Source organism: Colobus angolensis, unplaced genomic scaffold (assembly GCF_000951035.1).
Source record: "Colobus angolensis palliatus isolate OR3802 unplaced genomic scaffold, Cang.pa_1.0 Scaffold156, whole genome shotgun sequence".
Lineage (NCBI taxonomy): Eukaryota > Metazoa > Chordata > Mammalia > Primates > Cercopithecidae > Colobus > Colobus angolensis.
The window spans coordinates 6,096,086-6,116,193 of record NW_012114666.1 but is presented as its reverse complement, the minus strand read 5'-3'; positions in this window follow the sequence as shown (position 1 = coordinate 6,116,193).

The following is a 20,108-nucleotide window of genomic DNA, read 5'->3' as shown; positions in this document are numbered from 1 at the left end:
AGCAGAGATAGGGTTTCACCATGTTGGCCAGGCTGGTCTCGAACTCCTGACCTCAAGTGATCCGCCCGCCTTGGCCTCCCAAAGTGCTGGGGTGAGCCACCATGCCTGGCACAAAGCAACATTTTGATAACACTTTTAGAAGTTTCTTTCACTTGTAGGTTTTCCCTCTGTGACTTACTGATACTCTCAGGTCTGCCTTCCTCCCTTTGTACTGGAGATTCAAGTACAGCCTTGTGCCAGTTGCCTGTTTCCAGGTTGTTGGTGTTACTATCACTGCTCACTTCTCTCCTTTCCTGTGGGAAGCTGACTTTTGTCTAATCTTTCATTCTCAGCCTCTGAAGTTGGGACCAGAAAAGGTAAGGCATCAGAGAAACCTAAAATAGGAGAGGGGTCTTCAAATGATAAAAGCATACTTTGGAATTGAACCTGGACTAAGGGATTGAGACATACATGTGGGCCTACACTTGGTGACTTCAATCCTGTAACGACAAAGCAGGACAATGAGGACGGGACCTGTCTTAGTAGGTGGCTGACACACAATAGAAACTTACTGCTCACAGTTCTGGAGGCTGAGAAGTCCAAAATCAAGGTTACTGGGTATATTGGGTATCTGGTAAGGGCCCCAACTTCTGGTTCGCCTAGGGCACCTTCTTGCCACATCCTCCATGGTGAAAGGGCTAGCTAGGTCTCTGTTATAAGGGCACTAATCCCATTTGTAAGGGTTTCACTCTCATGACTTAATGAAATCCCAAAAGGTTCCACTTAATACCAACACATTGGAGATTAGGGTTCAACATATGAATTTTAGGGAAACAAACATCCAGACCATAGCGGGAGGCCATATTCATGTCTTACTAATTCATTCAACAAATATGTATTAAATGCAAGCTACAGGCCAGTTACTAGGTTATGAGTGGGGGACACAAGCAAAGCAGATGGGCTCCTGGCTCTCTTGGGCTCCCAGCCAAACTGGGAGGTGAACAGTAGTTAACAAAAAAGAAAGTATGATTGCAAACTATGAAGGACTGTGAAAAAATGAGCATGCTTTACATGAATGTAAAACACATGTATGTAAGTCTCTGACTTAGTTCAGGAGGACAAAAGAAGGCTTTCTGGAGGAAGTAACTTTTGAGTAGCGGTGTGAAGGATAAATGGGAGCAAACAAGGCAAAAGCAAAACAAACGAACAAACAACAACAACAAAAAAAAAACAGCAAGTGTGGAGGACCTGTGAGGATAGGGTGCCTGTCACCCTGGAAGGATTGAAAGCAAGCCCAGGTGGCCGCAGCACGGAGATACAGGGCGTGCCTAGTCAGAAGAGCAAGGCTTATGAATACTGCAGCCAGCAGTTAGCTGCTAACTGGGATTGCAGGGCTTCTCTCTGGATGCCAAGTGAAAGTTAGAACAGACTCATTGGCTCTCTTTTCAGTCCCTTTTTGTCTCTTTGCACTCCTAAAAAGGAAGCCACCTCTGATCCTTGACTTTCCCCTAATCTTACTTCCTGAGAACTCCCATTTTTCTCAATCAAACCCACTAGTCCTGTTGTAATAATAAGAAAGAGGACCCTTTCTATTCCCCAAAGCATTGAAAGAACACCTTAAACTGCGTGCGGTATCCACTTTTCCCCATATATGATAACCCATGGCTGTGATCCACACAGAAATGTTTACTGAGTGTTTACAATGTCAGGAATCAAGGCAGATGCTGGGAGTCAGTAAACATGTATGGTCTTTGACCACGTGGAGCTTGCTGTCTACCGCAGTGATTTTTCAAAGAGTGTTCCCTGGACCAGCAGCAGCCGCATGACCTGGGAACTTGTTAGGAATGCAGATCACTACGCCCCACTCCAGATCAACCGAATGAGAAATTCTGGGGTGGCATCCAGCAATCTGTGTTTGAGTAAAGCTTCCACATAATATGGCTGCTGGTAATGTTTGAGATCTAGTGGCTATTTGTTTTGGTAGATTTTAACTTAACGGAGCACTTTCACAGACATTATTTTCTTCCATATTCTGATTTAATTATTTAAATTTCAAAATGTGAAATATTTCAAATGTACAGAAAATAAGACACCAATGTGTACCCATTTTCCAAATAGTATGAATGCTATCACTTTGTCCTATTTCCTTCAGGTATTATTTTAGTTTTTGGAAAACACATGGAATTTTCCAGGTTCAAATGCAATTCCACCTCCCATTTCTTTTCCACCCCATTCTTCCAAAGAAATCACCACTATCTTGAAATCTATTTGTAATACATGATGGGTTCCATTTTTGCGAGTCTGACAAAAACAAGCTACATTGACATATCAGTGTTGTGTTTTCTACTCCCTTCTCCCACTATTCAATACTAGGCAATCTTTGACAGCCAGGTTTAAAATATTTTGTGATTCAGAATTGAGAAAAGAGTAGACAAAGGAAGCTGCAGGTCTAGAGGAAGTAGAGGAGGACTGAGAGAGAGAGAGAGAGAGAGAAAAGCTATGTTGATTACATATTGAAGGCCTGGGAAGGAAAGGCGTCCGAAGAGGAATGGAGGAAAGATGTACCACCAGTGATGATTAGAGTCAGGGAATTTGTTAAATGGGAAAGTTTGAGATAAGAGAGAATTAGAAGAGAGACAGGTTTTGGGAACTGTTGTCCTGGTTTGTATCTTTAATATTGCTTCATGTGTTTTGAGAGACCTGCAAAAAGACTGTTTTTTTTTTGTTTTTTTTTTTTTTGAGGTGTAGTCTCACTCTGTCACCCAGGCTGGAATGTAGTGGTGTGATTTCAGCTCACTGCAGCCTCTGCCTCCTGGGTTCAAGTGATTCTCTTACCTCAGCCTCCCAAGCAGGTGGGATTACAGGCATGTGTCACCATGTCCAGCTAATTTTTGCATTTTTAGTAGAGAGCAGGTTGCACCATGTTGACCAGGCTGCTCTTGAACTCCTCACCTCAGGTGATCCGCCCACCTCAGTCTCCCAGAGTGTTGGGATTACTGGTGTGAGCCACCATACCCAGCCAACACTGAAATTTTAAAAATCACTACTTCATGGCTAGCTTGGGTTTCTTTGAATGAACTTCTGTGAAGGTACTAGTCCATCCGAGGCTCAAGATTTATTGGGATTACACTAGATATGCCACTGGCAGAGAGGTACTTAAGGAATACAAGGTTCAGCCGGGCGCGGTGGTTCACGCCTGTAATCCCAGCACTTTGGGAGGCTGAGGGAGGTGGATCACAAGGTCAGGAGATCAAGACCTTCCTGGCCAGCATGATGAAACCCCATCTCCACTAAAAATACAAAAATTAGCTGGGCATGGTGGCACACACCCATAGTCCCAGCTACTTGGGAGGCTGAAGCAGGAGAATTGCTTGAACCTGGGAGGCAAAGATAGCAGTGAGCTGAGATCTTGCCACTGTACTCCAGCCTGGTGACAGAGTGAGACTTCATCTCAAAAAAAAAAAAAAAAAAAGAAAAGAATACAAGATTCTCAAAGTGTGGCCCCTGGACCAGTGTTAGGGCCTGACTGTTTAATCTAGAATTGGCAAACTGTGGCCTACAGGCCAAATCTGGACACACTCATTCATTGCTGTATTGCCTTTGGCTGCTTTCAACCTACAATGGCCATGTTGAGTAGTGGTGATGGAGACCCTATGGCCTGTAAAGCCTAATATATTTACTGTCTTGTCCTGTACATACAAGTTTGCTGATGGCTGACTTAAATTTTAAGCCAACAGCGCATTTTTATCTCTCTGTAAGAACAGGTTCAGAGAGAGATCCATGAATCAAGTCAGGCTAGTAAAAGTCAACAAAACTCGGCAGGGCGCGGTGACTCACACCTGTAATCACAGCACTTTGGGAGGCCGAGATGGGCGGATCAACAAGGTCAAGAGATCGAGACCATCCTGGCCAACATAGTGAAACCCTATCTCTACTAAAAAAAAAAAAAAAAAAACAAAAATTAGCTGGTATGGTGGCGGGCACCTGTAATCCCAGCTACTCGGGAGGCTGAGGCAGAAGAGTCGCTTGAACCAGGGAGTTGGAGGTTGCAGTGAGCTGAGATCGTGCCACTGCACTCAGCCTGGTGACAGAGTGAGACCCTGTATTAAAAAACAAACAACAACAACAACAAAAAACAAAAAACAAAAAACAGGCAACAAAATTCAAACCTGGGATTTTTGTTTATTTGGATAATTTATCCTGAAGTAGACTTTTCACCCTTGCTGGATGGAAATAAGAAAGCCTGAAGCTCCAGACCCCATGGACATATCTGACATCACTGTGAGGGAAGGCCTACCTCTAAGTCAGGAGAGACGTAAAGGAGACAGAGCTGATAAATGCGGAGAAAGAGACTGGGGCTCTGGAGCAGGCTTGTCCCGAGGCCCCCGGAGCTTTGGTTACATGAGGAATATATAGTTGTCCCTTGGTATCTATTGGGAATCGTTTTCAGGAAACTCCTCTCCTTCTCCTTGGATAGCAAAATCCATACACTCAAGTCCCTGATATAAAATGGCATATGGTGTTTCCATAAGTCCTACACACATCTTCCCATATCCTAGTTTAAACCATCTCTAGACGGTTTATAGTACCTAATACAATGTAAATGCTGTGTAAATAGTTGTTATATTATACTGTTGACTTGCATTATTTTTATTACTGTATTTTTCTTTTTTTCAAATGTTTTCAATCCATAGTTGGTTGAATCCAGGAATGCAGGACCTTCAGATAGAGAGGGCTGATTGTATTCCATTTGCTGGTTATTGTTCATATCACATATTGTTCATATTGTGGGGTTTCTATTACTGGCAACCTGGAGTTTCCCATCTAATTCAGAGTCTGTTATCTTCTTTATTCATTTGACCTGAGTGCCTTCCATAAAGATTTGTTAATCAAGAAGCATTTCTTGACCACTGAAGTCTACTCACAAGTGTATGGATTAGTTCAGGAAAGTGAGAACACCTGCTGAAGGGTGAACACCCACCAAATAGAACCAAAAACTGAAAGAAAGGAAAAAAAAAGACTTAAGGAGAAAAGAAATGAGATTACTCACCCAAGGATCATTTTGAGATACTTGTTCTCTAGAGATGAACATTCTGCAATAAAGATATCAGCAAACATATAGACAGTCAGATATGAAATGATAAATACAAATAATTTTACAAGGACTATAAAACTCATTATTGGCAACAGGTATTTTGGGGAGAGTGAAAAAATAAAAGTGAGGGGAGGGAGAGCATGAGGACAAATTCCTAATGCGTGCGGGACTTAAAACCTAGATGATGGGTTGATGGGTGCAGCAAACCACCATGGCACATGTATACCTGTGTAACAAACCTACAGGTTCTGCACTTGTATCCTGGAACGTAAAGTAAAATAAAAAATAATAATAATAAAAACACAAAGTAAAAGACCCAGACTTTTAGTTTCTGGCTATGCCGATAACTTGTAAGTCATTTTCCCATTCGTTGATGCCATTCATCACTCCAATATTATTTATTGACCATTTACTACAAATGATAAGCACTGTTCTAAGTACTGGCCTCAATTTCTCCATCTGTAAAATTAGAAGATGAGATCAGGTGATTCCTGCAATGCCTTCCCTCGCTTACCTTTTCAAGAGAATTTATCCTCCCCGTGTTTCAGTTCAAATCACTGCTCGACCGTCTCCTGGCTGTGAGATATTAGGCAAGCCATTTAATCTCTCTGCATATTCATTTCTATTTCTTGGAAATAGGAATAATGACAGTATCTCTCTCAATGGATTGTCGTGATATTTAAATGGATTAATACATGTATTTACCACAGTTCCCAGCGCATAGTGAGTGCTATATAAATGTTACTGCCATTATTAGGATCATTGTCATTATTATTATTTAATAATAATTACAGAAACTGAAGAGTTGGGTTTGAAAATGGGACTCCCCCTAGATATTAAAATAACCACATATTGCTTCATTTAGTTAGAGCTGTTCTCACCCTGCTGTGACTCTCTTTGAACATATAACCAAAGCAATTTTTTAAAAAATACCACAATGGTGTCAAATGGTTTGGGTGGTTTTTCCAGATGGGCATTTATATATACCCGCTGTTTGTCATGGACGTGATACCTGTGACTCCATCAGTTCATAATAAGCACAGTACCAGCTGCCATTTATTCAGGTGCTCACTGTGTGCCTGGCATTGTACTAAAAATAAGCAGTGTGTTTCTCTTCATTGCAACCCCATTGGGCAGAAATAATTACTAGACTCATGTTACTGAGAAGGAAACTGGGGATCAGGGAGGCCCAGTCCACAGCCAAGAAGTGGCCAGCGGGTCTGAGTTCATGTGTGACTCCAAAGCCCACACTGCTGAACCTGACTCTATACCACCTTTTAATTCAAAGTACCAAGATGAATACAATTTTAAATATACCCTGCTCTAAATGTCCTTTCCTATAACTTTGGCTCAATTAACCAAATAAATTACATATGAAAAGTCAATCTTCTTGGACACAGTTATCCCACTTTATTAAGATGATACATGATATATGTATATATGTATACACTATATTTAGGTACAAATAAGTGCCCATAACTTTCTTAAATACTCATAAAATTTTTATTTAGGAGTGCGTTTTATTCATTAAGCATTAATGTATATAGATCGTTAACTATTTAACAGAAAGATTGGCATTGGTAACCATTGTTAATTGATGATCAATCATAAAGAGACAAAGCAAACTTGACAATACAGTAAAGGTCAATAGAAAGATGGTTTGATTTGCTAAATGTGTTTGATTTACAGCCTTTCAGTGTATGCATTGCATAGAGTAAGATTCACCTAGAATAGATCAAATTTAACCCAAGTTTGCTTCCATTTGATTTCATTGAGTGAAACAAGACTTTATAATAGCATTCCTTCTTTCACTCACTCAGTAAATCTTGCCTTCCATGTTGGGGAAAGATTTTTCCAGGAGTATCTACATTAGTCAAAGAATGCACCTTCTTGGAAGCCTGTCTACCTTCATTAAATGGTTTTCAGAGCTCAAAATGCAACTGAATAAGGTGCATTATTCAAATGGTTTTCAATGCACATGAGGAAAAGGAGGTGTGCTCAGATGGGAGTGATTTTAAGTAGCTCATCTGCACCACAGGAAATTCATTTCTCCTTTGATTCTTATGCCATTTCGCTGGAGGCATATGTGTTTCTAGTACCTATATAGTTTTGTGGGGGCTTTGCAGCCACCTAACCCAGTCTGGTGAATAGTCATCACACTTTTGAAAACACAACCAAATGCCTTGTAATTTTCTTAGGAACAATACTTTTTATGCTTCTCCATTCTGACTCAAAGGTACAGTGAGATGTTTTTACTAAATGGGCTTATTTTCTCCCACGTGGAGTTTTAGACCCTGTGACAAATGTAATGAAATCTGTCAGTCTTTTCCAGCTAGACACAGAAAACTAGGTGCAGTGTTCCTCTGTCTTATTTGTCAATATGAGGTGAAAAGGATGGGGGTGAGGGGTGCTTTTAAGATGGCTTGCAACTTTGGAGCTTGGATCGAAGACATATGCAGTCTCCAAAGAGATAGATTGAGCACATGCAGGAGAGAGGAAGCGTTTGCAAAAAGAGCCCCCGGAATCCTTCTTGACAAGCATTTTGCATGCAGTTAAATAGACAAATGTATTCTGCTGCCAGGATTTTGCAGAAATCATATTTGATGTCTGTCACCAAAAAGATTCTTGGGCACTGGTGGAGCGACAAACTGTTATGCCTTAGAGCAGTGACTCTGAAACTTGAGCATGCACCAGAATCACCTGGAGGGCTTGTTAAAACACAGATTGCTGGGCCCCTTCCACAGAATTTCTGACTCAGTAGGTCTGGGATGGGGCCCAAGTGATGCTGATGCCACTCAACTAGGGGTCTTTAAGAACCACTAACTTAGAGTGATCAAAGAGGGTAAGCGTGAAGATCCTCCACCCACAAAAGTCCACTATCTGAGGATTATCAGGACCTGTGCTTTTGTGCTTACAATGTATGCTACAGATGCCAAAAACCGTAAAGCAACATGAGACCCCCCCAGAAGCAATTTGCTTAGTGAGAAGTTGGTTTAATTTTTTTTTGTTTCCTATCTCTACCACTCGTAGCTTCCTCGACATGTCTAATCAGCATTGCCCTTTCCACCTCTTGTTTGTGAAACTGTACTTTCTGAAACTCCTGTCTTGCTTTCCATCTGATAGAAAAGCCAACAGCTCGCAGAATGCATTACACAACCTAGCCTTCGGGCTAGATGTACCAGAGGTGATTCAAGTCGATGAACAAAGCCTCCATTTATGATACCTATGTACATTCTCAACCGATATGTTCTTGGTGGTGGCAACTATTAACATTTTCTCAGCATTTCAGGGATTTACATTTGACCCCCAAAGTGAGCCAGCTCTGAGCTCCACGGACCCATAACATGCATTGTGTACCATTGCTAATAAACATTTACAACGTGGTGTGTGCAGGCCCCGCTCCATGAGGCCCATTTGTGAGAACATAGCGACTGATCTGTATTTAGGCCAGCATCTCACACCACATTAAAGAGATTGGTTTGTTCTTATTACATTGCTTTGTCACTTGCATTTGCATCTCTAACATTTCCCACACCCCAGCACAAAATAGTTCGGAATGCTGAGGTATCCACAACTTCTCCCAATCCTTGGGAGCAATATTTGGAAAGGACAGTGGCGAGGACTGCTTTTACAACAACGTCAGAGCAGCAAGAGTTGATTATTTCTTTCCGTCCAGCCACACAACAGCCTTCCTGTTTCTGCACCTAGAAACAGCTATTCAGATAGAAGATGCAAGTTCAGTCCTGTTGACATCTGAGTGGGCAGAGAACTATCCTTCGAAATCTTGGCCCTTTCCTATCTACCTTGCCAAGAGTTGGCATTGCTTGATTTAAATTTTGGCTGTTGCACTTCATGGTGCAGAATCCCCTCTACATATGTAGAAAGGGTGTGGTTATAAATCTACACCCACTGTGCATTTGTCTATTTTTATATATGCATATTGCATAGTAATAGAGATTTTATGCATTGAATAAAACTATTTCCCCCAATTTCACTCGGTTTATCGTTCTGCTGAATAATTCAGCTACTATATGGACTTCATGGACTTTTGCTTGATAAATTCACTATTCAGAGCGTTTCCATTCATTGGAATTTTTAATCAGGTTGAAACCCATCACGTTGAGATCAAAGCTGGGAATAATGATGTTACCAATCTATGTTTTAGCCAAAGGATGTTCCTTAGAGCGCACGTCCTCAGATCGCTTAGTCGCTAGCTAAAGTGTAAGAGAATTTATGGTGCTAAATAAAACCAGGAGAAAAAAAAAAGATGTTTTAATAAGATGAAAATCCAAATGTTAAAATAATGAGCCATCTGCATGGGTGGCCCTCTCTTGAGAGAGATGCCAAGAGCTTTGCCATCTGTGAAACATTTACCAGCTGTTTCCTTCCCTTTTTTGTGAACATAAGAAATCCTTGCAGTTGGTGTTTCTAAGTGATACATCATAGAGAAGAAAACAGGTTTGCCCAACTTCAGGAAGGCTGGACAGAGCTGAATTAACCAAATAATAATTTTGGCAACTGCAGAGGTATACACCAGCGTGCCACTCTTCTTCCTGCAGATCCCTTTTCTGAACCTCAATAGAGGGCACGGCAGATGAAAAGGGATCGGGAAATGAATCATGTCCCACGAGGTCATTTAAAACCGAATGTTTGCAGAGAAAGTCTGTGCCTGCTCACTCGACTGCCTGCAAGCTGGTTTTACCTTCTGAGTATTCAAGCAAGGTTTGGACTAAATTGTAATCCAACTGAAACGGGGAAAGGTGTCTAAAGCAGTCCAAATATTTTTGAACATGTCTTTCCTTTTTCTTTCTCTTCTCTGATCACTGTTTCACATATCTGCCAGTCAGCCCTGTATTCCTGCAGCTTTTGCCCTGACAGGCACCTTATCTAGGTTGCCTGAGTTCTGTATGGTCTTAGGATCTGAGCAGAGTGCCGTGTATGGATTTAACTTTGCCGCCGGCTCTGATCCGAGGCAATGTGCCCAGCAATAAAATCCTCACAGTGTGGGGTGCTGATCTATCGATGCCTCCCCAGGTTCCTGCTTTTTTTTTTTTTTTTTTAACCTCCCTGTTCTATCGCCAGAATCTGACAGAATTTTATTTTTTCTCCGACTGCCATCTTTTCTACTTCATTAACTGTCAAATACATTTCAGGGAACATAACCTAACAAGAAGGTTTAGCTAATGAATGTGAAGTCTTTCAGATGTTCCCCTCAGGTGTCATTCCTGAGGAGTTTAGGAAAGCTTTAGGTCATTTTTCAAAAAATAATTTTTCTAAGGCCATATGCAGTGAAACAGAGGGGATATGAATCTTTGGACTGCGGCTGCTCTCGCTCCAGTGCCTCGGTGTTAAGCCAAACCTTAGGGGGAAAGAAAATTAAGACTCATGGCTTCCTCCAGGAAAACCCAAGAGTCCCAACAGCAGAATTGCCGGCATTCTCTAACGGGTGATTTCACATATCCGACTGGAGGGATGTGCACTGTGAGAATCGCATTTCATGTAAAGTAAGGGCATAAAGGAATTTTTCTAGGTCATTCAGCAAAGCAAAGTTAACCTCACTTTCCAAGCCAGAGGAAACTTCCGGGTGCTTCATTCCCTTACTCAACCGTGAGCTGAGAGCCTGCTGGACTCTAGGCACTGTGTCCACTTCTCAGGTGCAGCTGGGAGCAGAGCTGCAGGTTCCCCACGTGCAGAGAGCTTACAGGTCATGGTGGAGCCAATGAAACACGACTTACAATCAATGGCGAGGCTACTAAGTCAGTGGTTTTCAGTCAGAAGTAATTTTCCCACCACCATCACCACCACTAGGGGACATTTGGCAATGTCTGGAGATGTTTTTGAGCCATCACAACTGGGAGGAGAAGTGCTACTGGCATCTAGCAGGTAGAGACTGGGGATGCTTCTAAACATCCAATGCACAGGACAGCCCTCACAACAAGATCATGAGAGTTATGTGGCTCCGTAAGTCAATAGTACCATAACAGTGAAACTCTGCCCAAAGAGCATACCTGGAGGAGAGATGGGGGTGAACAGGTGAAAGGGACAGCGTGCCGTGTGCCTCTCCAAGAATCTAGTCACTAAGGAGAAGAATCCAGAAAAACAGGGATGTATGGGGCTTTTGAGCTACCAGCCTTTCTCTGTTGTGTTCTAAGACCACCTTGAAAGGCTTAACCCTTACACCATGGCTGTAGTCTTTATCTTATTAATGACGTGACATAGTTACAAGATATAGCAGGACACAGGGGTGAAAGGGATAAAGAGAGACTGGAAGAGATAGGGATCCATAGATGTAAAGGCTGGGAGGAGAGCTCTGGTACAGTTAAGAAACTGAATTTCCAAAGCAGCCATCAGATTTCCAACTTGGAGGAGTAGGTGGTTGGAGGGCAAACATCCAGAGAAGGTGTTTTCATTTTCAACTGCTCTCTCCATGTTACACCTTTATCAAAAGATGTGACCAGCACTTCCTCTTTACAAGCAGTACCTTCACAATCATCAGCAGTGTTGTCTGATTCACTTTTCTGACGACCCGCATGATAGATTTAATTATGCCCATTTTCCAGTGGAGGCCGTGGAAGACAGCATGGCCCTATCTACAGAACAGCTACAAGCACCTGAGCAAAAGATAGGTTAATGAGATTTAAATGCCAGCCTCCATTTCCAGGCAGATAAATCTAGATCCATGTTTGTATACATTCAAGCAGGTTACATATAGGTTATCTACTCAGATATAATTCTATTCTTCACGTAGTACGTAGAGTTGAGTGTGCAGTTTTATTTTATTATGTTTCCTCATTGAAACGAGCGGCAGCACAGAGCATCTAAAGTTATTTTTAAACCAAAACTTGCTTATCTTTGGCTTGGGAGTACTTTCCATGGTATTGCCACTCACCTCTCCCACGAAATATACCTTTCTCATTATGTGTGGGTTACTCAGCATTTTTCAATGCTGTGGCACACAGTGTTACAGCAGGGCACATCAATGCTTATAAATATGACAGGAGTGGCCGGGCGCAGTGGCTCACGCCTGTAATCCCAGCTCTCAGGGAGGCAGAGGCGGGAGGATAGCTTGAGCCCAGGAGTTCGAGACCTGCCTGGGTAATACAGCGAGACCCCGTTCTCCACAAAGAAAAAAAAAAAAAAAGACAAAAAAAAAATAAATAAATATGACAGGAGTAATTGACAGAAAAAATAAAAGTTACACTCTAGACATTCACAATCTCTTCTATATTTTCCCATCTTTTCCTTTATACCGGGAGCCAGCAGGTATTTCTGCCAGAATACACAGAAAGAAGGGAATAAACTTTAGAGACAGGCAGATGGGCCTACATCGTGGCAGTCTTATTGGCTCGGCAGTATTTGGCAAGCTATTTAACCTCTCCAAGCTGCAACTTCCACCTACAAACTCGAGGTAGCAATATCTTTCTTGTAAGGTGTGTGTGTGTGTGTGTGTGTGTGGTGTGTGTGTGTGAAGAGTTTTGTGAATACGTTATTAAGCATATAAAACACTGAGCCCAGTGCCTGGCATATGTAAAATTACTATTCAAAAATGTCAACTCTTTTTGTCTATTATCAAGCCTCCTGAAAACAGGCTACTGTATGGGATGCAGAGAACTAACGCCATTCAAGCTTAGCGTAATTAAAAGAGATAATCTTTATTCTTGTGATAATATATGTAAACATTTTAATTCCACTTCTCATAGATAACTGAAAAGACAGGGTGGCGTAGTTAAAAAAAATAATGGGGAGAGAATTGGTGTACAATGTGATTTCAGATCCTGGGTCACCAACTTGGTCTTCGTGTCAGAATGGGCAATGTCTATTTGAGTGTCAGTTTTGTTCCTATACAATGACTTACATAATTATTACCCTATAGGTTTGTGGAGAGGATGCAGTGGACAAGATATGCATTGTCCTTTACTGGGGGAAGATTATACACACCCATCAGGTTTGCTTCATGTGACTTGCTTCAGCCAATCAAACATGAGCAAAAATGACAATTGTCATTGGGCAACATCATTTAAGAGCTGACTCTTTTTGCCCTTTGTTTCTCCATCAGCCTGGGTGCCAGAGTGAAGGGAACATGGAACAGAGCTGCAGCTGATCTATGACAGATCTTATAGCAGGAGCAGGAGCTTGACCTTTGTCGTAGCCACCAAGACCGTGGCATCATCCCTTGCTGCCTCATAAACTGGCCTTTCACACAGAGACAGTGTAATGCCCTGAGCACAACAGCCAGCATGGGCCTATAAAATAACAACCCCGTTTTCCTTCACTATCTCAAAGAAGGGGAGAAAAAGAAAAACATTTCCAGCGTTCTGTTGCTTTCTGATCTTGTGCTTTCTTTATTTGAATAATATTTGCAGTCTTTTGCCTCTCACTTCCTCTGCCCCGAGGTCTCCATGGACTCACAGTCCAGATGCTGAGGCCATGGGACTGCTTCCCCCACACACATCTCCCTGACTGAAGCTTTAGGCTTTAGAGGGCTCCTCCCCTGGAAGTGAGAACCCCATCCATCATTCCACACCCAAGTCCCCTCAGATGCTTCAATCTGTGCGCATCAGGAAAGCAGTTTGGAGTCATGAACACCCTTGGCGCTTATAAACTTCTGCAGAATCTGATTCCATCATGGCTTTCCTCCCAACAGGAACAAGTCATTCTTTATGCTACGAATGCAAGAAGCAAAGACCAGCGCAGCCATATAAAACTCACTTGGCTTTTCATCTGAAATCCCAATGCCCAGAGTCATGTCTGGGAGGGAGAGAAGACTGTCCGCACTTGGTGTTAGAGCTTACCTCACTTTTGCCCCTTTGTTCATTCTTGCAAGATCAAAAATAACAAATTCCTCCAAAAGATATTTTACCGAGAAAAAATAATGAGGAGTGGCAACCCACTTATAGAAACCCGGATAGATTTTTGCATTTAAGCAACGAATATAGTAAGTACTATTGAAATGTGCATCGCATCCAGATAGGAAAATATCTTTCTGCAAAACGCACTGCTTACCTGGACTTCTCTGTCTCAACTACTCAATTCTGCCTTGGAGCATAGAAGCAGCCATGGACAATATGTAAACAAATGGGCATGGTTGTGTTTCAATAAAACTTTATTTATAAAAACAGGTTGTACAACAGATTTGTTTGCTGATTCCTGGTCTTTTGGACCTCTGTTGGCAGGTATAGTTTGCTGAACTCTGGTATATTAGGTCTACCCAGAAAGAGGTAAATCAATCAATATTTCTGAATGATTCTTATTTTTTTTGAGACGGAGTCGTGCTCTGTCGCCCAGGCTAGAGTGCAGTGGCGTGATCTCTGCTCACTGCAAGCTCCGCCTCCCGTGTTCACGCCATTCTCCTGCCTCAGCCTCCTAAGTAGCTGGGACTACAGGCGCCCACTGCCACGCCCGGGTAATTTTTTGTATTTGTAGTAGAGACGGGGTTTCACCGTGTTAGCCAGGATGGTCTCAATCTCCTGACCTCGTGATCTGCTGGCCTCGGCCTCCCGAAGTGCTGGGATTACAGGCATGAGCCACTGTGCCCGGCCTCTGAATGATTCTTTAACTCAAGTCTTCATAAAAACAACATAAAGAATTAATCAAGAGTAAAGTCAAAATCCCATAGAAATATCTAAACTCTTTCACTTAAAGGTTACTATATTTAATATATGCATGTATATTTATATCAAACTATAAAAAGTATTACATAATCTGTGATAGGAACCTGTAGTTCCTTATGAAGAAATAGTAAAACTCTTGGAGAGCTGTTATATCATGTGTAAGTTAGGATATTGCCTAAGATGCTGTTAAAAAAAATTATAGTGGTTTTACATGATAAAAGTGTATTTCTGTCTCTCTCCAGTCATACTGAAAACATGGTGTCTATCTCTGGCTTGTTCAAGAGGGTGGTGTCAATCATCTCCAGCTGTAACCATTAGGAATTGGGAAAGAGGCATGGGAAATCACACCAAGTTCTTCTGGGGAGCATGAACGGAAAGCGGTGCACACCACTTCTGCTCATATCTCATTAAGCATAATTTACTCACATGGCCACAACCCAGCTACGAGGGAAGTTGGGAAATGTAGTCTCAAGCTGGGCAACCATCTGCTCCACTAAAATATGGGTGTTACATTGTTGTAATAAAAGAGGTGACAGAGAGGAGAAAACACTAGCAGTCTTTTGCATACACCATAATGGAAAAGACTTTAAACTATGGAGTCAGACTGATCAATTCTGTCTCCACTGCTTACTAGGTATGTATTATTAAGGACTATTTCACGTTTTTGAACCTCAGCTTCCTCATTGGTAAAATGAGAATAATAATAACACCTCTCAAGTCCTCGTTTTATAAGTCTCCCTGTATCCCAATCATCCTCACTAGGGAGAGAAATCTGAACAATCAAATCCACCCATGGTTCCAAAGCCAGGCTAAGTTATCCAAGAGCACCGAGTGTTCAACACTGCCCATTTCTCAGTTCTCATTAGTGATATCAAAAGAGAGCAGGCCACACCATGATTTTATTACTGACCCTGATTTAAATCAAGGTCAGTGAGGAAAACAACAGTTCTGTTATGGGAAGTTTTCTTGAGCACACAATCTCCAAGTTTTTGTAAGTAAAGTTATTTTCTTTGTGAGATCATTCCTTTTTCTCTTGCACAAAACCTTGCCAAACACTGGTGGATCCTTGTCCAATGAGGAAATAACTAGCCCACATGTGACTCTCTCTCTTCTTATTGTTTTCTTCATTTGTATATGTCTTTTTTTCTTCTTAGTATTATTGTAATGTCATCAACACAGGGAAAGAGCCCTGTGTCAATGACCATGGAAACAGAGCAATGGAGCACTGCTTTAATTGAACTACAGCCTCCTTTCTGTCACACCTTTTCCTTGGCCCAAACCATTCTACAATCACTGGAGTGTAAATATTGTAGAGTTTCTGTCCCTTGTTTTGTCTTTCTCTCCATAAGGTCTTAGTGACCTCACACATTCCACTTTTCCAGATAAGACCTAATACCTTCCCCTTGTCCAAAACAATAGATTTTCTCCTCTGATACCTCTCATTCAACATCTACATTTGCAAACTGTTGCAAGGATTTAATGAGGTGATACAAGCAAAGTTCTTAGAACAAATCATAATGCACAGTAAATGCTAAAATGAAAGTTGGCTTCTCCACAAACAACATAGAGTTGGTTCTGAGTTTAACTTCCAATCACTCCTAACTAAGAAATGGGTCAAACCATTATCCAAATGTATCTAATGGAATTATCTCTGTTCTTTGGCTTAAATTCTTCATTACTCATTCTTCCATGCCAGAGCAGTCTTCACTGAAACATCAAAAGGCCAATTACTAATATCAGGGAATTCCCTGACTGCAGTTGCTCAAAGGACACACCCTAAAGTCTAGAACAGCTGTGGAACTAAAGAAGTAGGCATCCCATGCCGTGCTCTGCAAATTGCCTACTAGGAGTTCTTTATCATACAGGAATGGCTTCTCTCTATGTTAGCCATACCATCACGGTTTCCTCTCCCTGAGCATTTTCTCTCTCTGCTCAATTGCATCTTCTAAGGTGGCCTAACGGAGTTTTGAAGCCAGCTCCTTTTAGTGTAAGGAAATTTCCAGATAGAGATTGTTTCCCACTGGGCAATACCACAAGCATGAGTCATCTGACAATATACTCAATTTGTTCCCTGTCTCTGCAGAGCTCTGGAGTCTTATAGTTTAACATTGTATGCATTATAGGATAAATGGTACATTATAATATGCTGAAAATTGATATTAGAAGGAAGAAATCATTGCTGTCCATTTTTAGCTTCTTCACCATAATTTCTCAACTAATGTTAGAGACTAATTTTTTTATCTCCCCACTAGGAGTCTCCAGTGTAGCCAAATTCATGTGGGTATTCTTTCTCTTTTGTTGTCGTTTATTTATTCATTCATTTTTCTACACACTTTTTTTTTTTTTTTTTTTTTGTTTCTTTTTTTTTACACAGAGCCTTGCTCTCTTGCCCAGGCTGGAGTGCAGTGGTGCAATCAAGGATCAAGGATCACTGCAGCCTCAACCTCCTGGGCTAAAGCTATTCTCCCATCTCAGCCTCCTGAGGTAGCTGAGACTAGAGGCATGCGCCACAATGCCCAGGTAATTTATTTATTTTTTTGGTAGAGACGGGGTCTTCCTATGTTTCCCAGGCTAGTCTCAAACTCCTGGGTTCAAGAAATCTTCCTGCCTCAGCCTTCCAAAGTGCTAAGATTACAGGTGTGAACTACCACACCCAGCATAGTTGCACATTTTTAATTAATGCTTATCTTTTGCTAGTCACTGTGCTATTTTTACGAAGATAAAATAATGGGGAAGATAAACAAGATCTTTTCTTTATTAAGCCTCAAATTTGCTCTCAACGTACCAGAGTTTTTCTGCTTCTCTGTACCAGAGATTCTATCCAGAACAGCTGCTCCCTTGTTCTTTGCCTATGCAAAGAGTATTTAAAGTCTTTATTCTCCATGGAAGCTTCCCAAATTATTGCAGCCCAGAGTGAGGAGAGAACCTTTCTTATCTCACACACAACATTTTCTAAATCAGTTAAAGATTTGAGGAGTATGGGTTACATGCAACAAAAAATGATTCTGAATGTCTTAAATTATACATGCATATATTATATACGTACATACATTCATTCATTGTTCTTATATATAAGAATTTAATTATATATCTCATACATAATTATGTATATATGTATACACACACACACACATATATATGTACAATTGGCCCTTGAACAATGCAGAGGTTAGGGGCATCAACTCCCCAACACAGTTGAAAATCTACATGTAATTTTTGACTCCCTCCAAACTTAACTACGAATAGCCTACTATTGACTGAAAGCCTTCCCGATAGCATAAACAGTTGATTAAGGCATATTTCTTATGTTTTATGTATTATATTCTTACAGTAAAGTATAGAAAAGAGAAATTGGCTCATGTGACTATGGAGGCTGAGAAATACCACAACCTTCTGTCTGCAAGCTAGAGGCCCAGGAAAGCTGATGGTTTCATTCCAGTTCAAGCCTGAGGCCTAAAAACCAGGAGAGCCAATGATGTAAGTCCTAGTCCAAAGGCTTGAGAACCAGGAACACCAACGTCCAAGGGTAGAAGATGGATGTCCCTGCGCAAGCAGAGAGAGCAAATTCACCCTTCCTCTTCCTTTATTCTACTCAGGCCCTTGACAGATTGGCCAATGCCCACCTGTGCCGGTGAGAGTGATCTTTACTCAGTCTAACGATTCTAATGTTAATCTCCTCCAGAGATATCTTCACAGGTATATATGGAAATAATATTTTACCAGCTATCTGGACATCCCTTAGCCCAGTCAAGTTGACATGTAAAATTAACCATCATCATTCCCTCTACCAATCATGACTATATTTGATCCTTTTAGAAAATTATTATCATTTCCTTTTTTAACCTTTGCACTGTTTATTCTCTAAATAGATGTAGTTTGTTGCCAGCTATCTCCTCCAACCAAGCCTTTTCAGGCCGAGAACAGGTATTATGTAATAGTGACTCACTCACAGTAGGTACTTATGAAGTAATTTATAGCTCAATAAATGCTGGGAATTAATCCTATTGGCCTCTTTTCCAGCATTTAGTGCTACCTATAATGAAGAATTTGAATCTTTGGAACAAAATTTCAAGTCATTTCATAATTATGCAAAATTATGACTATTTAACAACATATCCTGTGTTTACTTTTAAGCAGTGGAAGAGTGCTTATAATAGAAACAATAGAACAATTTAGTATTAAATAAATTTTACATCTGCTGTTTAGCCACTTGAGGGGAAACAATTTTCTAACAAGTGGCAATGGTCAAGAAAGCTATGAAATTTAGGCCAGTTGTCACAGAAAATAACTTATTAGTTGCTAAGCTACCAGTCCTAAAAGGAACTCAATTAGAGGAGACAAACAGCCTTAACTAGACCTACTTTATTGGAGAGTAGAAAGTTGTAGCTGTCAGGTGATTCTGGTGGATGTGTGGCAGGCAAAGTGATTGACAAACTGGTCTTTGCTTGGCATGAAATTTGGCTTTGAATTAGTGAGTGACTGACAGGCGGGTGTCATCTGAAAATGTGGATTGTGTCTTGGAGGGGCTATTTTGCAATAAAGTGATTGACACATAACAGAGATTGTCCCATAGATGGAGAAAACCAAATAGAGATTTGTTTTGACAAGCATTTCCTTTTTACCTGTTAATTTTGTATACAGAGAAGAGAGAGGGGGGAAGCCCTCATAAGGGCTAATTGATTTCTCCAGTGGATATCAGAATGACGATGACGGTGGAGTGCACAGAAAGACAGCTGGACAGCGAGGAGTCAAAAGACAGATGTTCAAGTTGAATCTTATATATATTAAAATTTTAGCAAATAAGCCCCTTTTTTACAGAGGCTGCCACATTAATAGAATATAAGTCTAGAGGTGTTGGCAGCCATCTTTGCCACCTCATGTGAATAGGGTTGCCAGATCAAACGCAGGATGCCCCGTTAAAATGAATTTCAAATAAAGAATGAATGATTTTTAGTATGTGTCCCAAATATTTCATGGGAAATTCTGAAAGTAACAAAAATCATTGTTTATCTAAATTCAAATGTATCTAGGTATCCTGTATTTTTATTAGCTAAATCTGGCAACTGTATGTGCAATAAACCTGCTTAGGCATGAAGCCCATATAGGGAAAACTGGAGACAAGAGGTGGCAAGAGACAGATTCCTGGTATTGTCCTTTGCACATCTGGATCTAGCCATGCCCAAAGCTTACTCTAATCATGCTCCTCTCAGATTCAAGCAGCATACACACGCGTGCGCACACACGAACACACACACACACACACACACACACACACAAAACACTGTTTTACTAAACTCACTTGAGTTACTGAGTTTGGTTGCTCCCTGGCAACCAGAGAGCTCCTTCTACTTCACACTTTTTCTTCTCACGTTAGTTACTGGCTTATATTCTAATTGGAGGCAGCATTATTTTATCCAATACAA